Here is a 6,000-nt window from a genome sequence, read left to right on the forward strand (position 1 = left end):
TAAACCATTGTGGAGAGTGGGGCTTGCTACTGAATTTACGTGTGGGAGCATATGCTTCAATTGCAGTTTTGAACCATTCAGTGGTCTCATTTGCACACTGTTCCGCTGGAAGAGTAAAAAGATATTTTGCCATGGGGCATCTCTGACAAGTTCCCTGATGGCTTCCCAGTCAGCCTTTTTGTAATACCTCGTTGATTTGAGTAGTGTGTCTTCAGTTTTACGGCGAGAATTTAGGGTAATTTCTACCATTATCACAGCGTGATCAGCATTCCCGAGTGGGCTGTGGGCATTTGTTGTACAATCATCGGGAACTGTTGTCAAAAATAGATCTAGAAGTGAGGCATGTTGATCTTGCTGGTCTGGGAAACGTGTCGGAAATGTAGCCGTCTGAGATAGGGAATGAGATATAGAGAAGCTATGTGTTGTGTTACCAGCTACGTCTGTGTAATTAGAGAATCCAAGCCAGTTACTGTGGTGGACATTGAAGTCACCAAATACATGTACTTGTGCACTAGTATCGAGGGAGAGTGCTATATCAGTGGTATCAGAGACTTTGTTTATTAAGGTACAGTCCTGTGTTGAGGGAGAGCGGTAGAGAAAATACAAGTAGCTAATGTTATGTTGCATATTTAGTCTGAAGCACATAAAGGCCTGGTCGTCTGATTCTAGTTTTATTTCTCTAGTCAGGGGGAGGGTGTTACGAATATAGACTCCAAGTCCATGCCTTTTATACTGTTTCATAGATTATTTCTTTTTCATTTATTGTTCAAAGTAATTATGTAAATCTCCGACAATTCTGTAAGAAGAAGGATATCTAAATCGCCTTTAGTTTATATTACTTAATTAAGTGACAATTCAAGGGAGATAATTCATATCGATTTCATGCTTGCATTCTGTAACAACGGACTTCAAACATTTTTATGTTAAAAATAAGTAAAATAATTGTTAAACTTTTTATTAAAAAAAAAAAAACATGAAAATGAAAAAATGTTAACAAACAACAATGAAACGCAAAATATTAATGAACAAAAACCTAAGATCACAAAGTTTCATTTACAATTGAAAAATTTGTTCACGAGTGTAGTTTAGCTTACTAAGGCAAATGTTTTTATTTTTAGAAAAGTTTCATTCGAGACAAGGGGAGATAAGCGGAACTTATTGAAGTCAAGTTTGTGAAATTTTTGTTAAATTAAAACAAATACAATAAAGTAACACAGTAGCACAACAGAAAACATTAATTAATAGTTTATAATCTATTAATTAATTATTCATTGAATTAAAATAAAATTTTGAAATAAAATAAAACAATCATTATTTGAAAATGTGTGTTTTTTGTGTTGTTTTTTTTTTTTTTTTTCGAAATTAAGTAATTGTCTTTCCTTGTTTCGAATAGAACGCTTCAAAAATGAAAACAAATAATTTGCATTGGTAGGCTAAACTGCACTTGTGCAAAAATTTATTTTCCATGTATTTAAATATATTTTTAGCGGAAAAAAACTCGTAAATCTATTTGTTATACTTAATATTTAAGAATTAAAACTATTTAATTTTGTAATGTTAATTATTTTAAACGTTTCAAAATAGCAGGGATTTAAAAAATCTTTAATATAAAAAATTTAATAAATTATTAAACTAATTTTGGATTGGTTGTATTATTCGGACTGTTCTGACTGTTCTGTTCTCATCTTGGTTGCTGCTCTTACAACGTTTCAGCCGATGTAACCTCTGTCATTCTTCAGGAGTATATTCACAATAGCTCTTATTGGTGAATGATGAAAAAAGAATTGCTTTTGTTCTTTTTTCCAACGAACCATAGACGTTAGAATTCCAAATGTACAATATTTTTATTTCGTTGGAAAAAAAGAATAAAAACATTTTTTTAGTATTCACCAATAACAGCTATTGTTTTGCTTGTTTGTTTTTTGTTTGTTTGTTTGTTTGTTTGTTTGTCTGTTTTTTTTTTTTTTTGTTTTTTTTTTACTTACGTTCATCCCGAACAAAGCATATCACCACTTGGACATAAGGGACTACTATTTGGAACCATGCCTAGGAAAGATTAACAAGATGTTGGTTTACATTACATTTAAACTTTTGCATATCAGTATGGTCAGGGAAGTAGGTAGCAGGAAGGGAATTCCAAAATCTAGTTGTTCAAGGGAAGAAGCTATTAAAGTAGAAAGCTTTTTTGGCATTTAGGTACCTCAATTGTGAAGATACACTTGGAGAAGATCGGCTGAAACGTTGTGAAAATACCACTCAAGATGAGAAGATTAATCTGAACAATCCAAATAATACAAATTATGAATCCTCATCTAAAAAAAAAAATTTGGTAACAAAACTTGGATTGATTGAGATTGTCGGACTGACTTCCTCATCTTGGTTGTTATAATCACAACGTTTCGGCCGTTTTGCCCTCTAGCCTTCATCAGGTGTTTTGTATCGAACTGGGGAACCGTTTGTTAGGAGTCTCGAACCCAACCCTTTATTATTATTACGGGGGTACCGTGTTCGGACTCCAGCTAGGCTCTGGGACATAGTTGCTGATTCTCTGTTTTGAATGTTACTTTTCACTGCCTTGTTGTGACTATAACAACCAAGATGAGGAAGTCAGTCCGACAATCTCAATCAATGAAAACACCTCATCTCAAAAATACAGACAAAAACTTGGATTGTTTGAGTGTGGATGTCAGGATCGACAAAACTTTGTCCATGCATCAACTGCAATGTTTATTTAAAACTATTCAGATCTTTATATGCAAACCAAAGTTTTACATTTTTGGTAATATTGAAACTTCATACCTACTCATAATGGCTGAATGTGCTGTCAGAACTTGGAGGCCGGTAATAGGCTGAAAAATGTGTCCTTGCTTACTTAGGCTGGTAACTAGTAATTTGTTTTTTGGTTTTTATGGATAACAAATTATATATTACAAAATTTTTTATATAAATGTATTTGTAATAAAAAAAAAAAACAGTATTTTTCTTTATTTTTTATTAGACGTTTTGGTTCACATCGTAATTAATTAACAAATAATAAAATCGGTTTTTTTGTACAGTGTTTTTTTTTTATAGCAGAATTTGAAATATATTATAAATTTACAAAACCTTATTTTTTTCAAATTGGTAAGTAATAAAACAGTATTTTTATAAATTTACAAAATATTTTTTTTTCAAATTTTTTTAAATAATGTAAGAAATCCCACATTGGTTTACTCTCGACAGAATAAAAGAAAGGCAACAAAAATCACAACAGGCTCACCTTTAAATTTCAACAGAAACTTTATTAAATTAAGATGATCCCACACTGCAAAAGATGTGCCATCTTTAGCTATCTGCTCGATGGAGTGAGTAATGCCCGTAACGGGTAGCAGTTCATGGATTTCTTCGGTGGTTGTAGGATACGGCCTCCTTGTGGTCAAAGAATTATTGCGGCTAGTCGAAGGAATAAGCTTTTAGAGTAGAAAGCTTTCTAGCATTTAGGGACCTCCACTTCCAGGATTTCACAGTGCATTGTGTCCAGACGGCAGACAATGGGGAGTCAAACTGTAGACTTTATAATCATCTCAGAGCGGCATTAATAATATATAAGAAGCAAATTCCGCCCAAAGAAGCAGCACAATGTGCCAATGATGATATATTTCGCCCAAACATCGGGCATAAGTGTTTTCAAATAAAGGTACCATTTCAACCCACATCCGGGCTATTAATTATGTCTCAGAGAAACAAAAGGACTCGAGGTTCCATGCCATAAAATTAAGGAGAATTTTCACGTGTTCCTCGACCACCGTTGTACTGACCAAAGATTTAGGTCACAAAACCAAAACCACTACTACCATCCTCTTCAGCACTATATTAAACCTTTCTCTTCCCTACAGTGTAAAAGACAATTCTCACTCCTTAACCCTTCCTTACACCTAGTCACCCTGCTTACTGACTCCTCCCCTACCAGCTTGCTGCTACCATCAAAGTAGAGCACGCTGGTGCCTTTTCAACGAAAACGAGATAGAGTTCACTGAGTCGACGTCCAGTACACACGTGTTTTGACGACTGCTATACTCATGTCATCTTACCATGTTCGCAGTGTTAACAGAAAATAAAATAATCCTTCAAATTAGTATTTGTGTTGTGTCTTATTCAAACGAGATAACAGCAAATATTACTACGTCTTTTCTGAAACTGAAAAAAGGCACCGACGAACGTCGGCGATTAACAACAAAGGCCCATCTGATTGGTCCAAACAAAAGCGTGGGCGGTCAAACTGCCCAATGAGGTGCCTGCTTATTTCTGCAGAAGTTCTAACACACTGTCAAGGAAAGGAATAAAAAGTAATGGATAATCATTACTTTTTAAAATAATGATGTACTTTAAAAAACTGTCAATAAATGACGAGTAAGCAATTTGTCCCGAGGGACTTAACATTTATACAAGTAATTATAAGTAATTCAAATGAGTATCTGTCTGTTGTTAATTCAATTTTATAAACAATAGATCTAGTTTAACTAGATGAGTTATTAATAATAAGAAGGAAGGTGACTTTAATTTCAGTCAATAATCCCAATAATGGAATACAAGAATTTATTTTGACATTTTATCCGTACAATTCGGACAAACCCATTCACCCATCATGTCCTACTGTTCAACCACAATGCAACTGAAATAATACCAATTATCGCGAATGATGGCACAACACACCATATGTGTTGTGCCATCATTCGCGATCGAACATGTAGGACAGAAGAAGGGGCCTCCTTCTTCCATACATTCTGCTGATGCTGATTCAGAATCATTTTTTACCTTGAAGGGATAAACATTTTTTAACGAATGCACTTGTACACGTCCACTTGTTTCAAGGGTTGGGCAAAATTTACTCTCTGTGAAGGCAGTTGAGACTCGGAAGGGGCCCTGCATGGTAGAGAATTGATTCTCTTACATATAACACAACTGCAGAGAAAAGAGTTCACAACTTGTCTTCCCTGGAGTACCCAAAACCCGAATAACCTTAACTTTCTATGGGTTGAATTCGCTCCCATATGGCAGCAATTTAAGTGTGTTTCATTAATGACCAGTTTGGTCAGGTGATGATTTTTTCCTAGGAAACTTCATCTTGAATGGAAAAATATCAGAGTTCTGAATGCGTCCTTTGGCCCGCATCAGTCTATCTTTATCTAGAAATAAGCCAAGAGCCGTCAACCTTGGGGTGCAGCCTTATTTTAAGATTGCTTCAAATAATCCAATTCCAAGGGGGTCCTGGATATGACCTTAAACTATATCCGATGGTAAAGCCCCAGCTTGTGGGCTTTGGGGAGTGTGGAGCCACCCTTTAATTGCCATTGCTTCCAGGTCCACTCTGACCCGGAGTGGTAGTACCTGTTAGGGTCCCAACTATGGGCTAAATAGAAACTGACTTGAAAAAACATATTCTACTAAAAAAATTTTCTTCCAAATCACTGGATTTGGCATTAAATAACCTGAAAAGGGTTGATATGCCATAAAACAAAAGCAACCAACCAACCAATTCCAAGGGAAAAACTTCATTTCGCATATTAAAAAAAGCAACAATTTAGCTCTTTTATAAATATCAGTACTCCGGTGTCGCAACTTATCACTGAATCTTAAAAATTTTTTCTAAGACATTAATCGTCCTAGATAGTGTGGAAAATCAAATATTTTTAATGGTAAATAGCTCTCGTCTGAACTGGTTTTGTCTGAGAACATACAAGAAACGATTTTTTGTTGTTGTTGCCATTAAGACAGAGTAAGGGAGTAGGGGCCAGCAGATGCTATCTTGATTCAGCCAATCTGGTCCATAGATCCAAAATTTGAACACTAGTTTGAACTTAGAGGTAGTAACGCCTCTAGTTAAAAGATTCACTGGATTATCCAGCGAAGGTACATATTTGAATTTAGGGGTTACCCCACATTTGAGGCTAACCTCCTCCAAAGATTTATTTATATCTGATATGCGATTTTCCATAAAAATATTCTTTTTTTAATTTTTCC

The sequence above is a fragment of the Euprymna scolopes genome, chromosome 30, assembly GCF_053919585.1.
Source record: "Euprymna scolopes isolate OS-2025 chromosome 30, ASM5391958v1, whole genome shotgun sequence".
Classification (NCBI taxonomy): Eukaryota; Metazoa; Mollusca; class Cephalopoda; order Sepiida; family Sepiolidae; genus Euprymna; species Euprymna scolopes.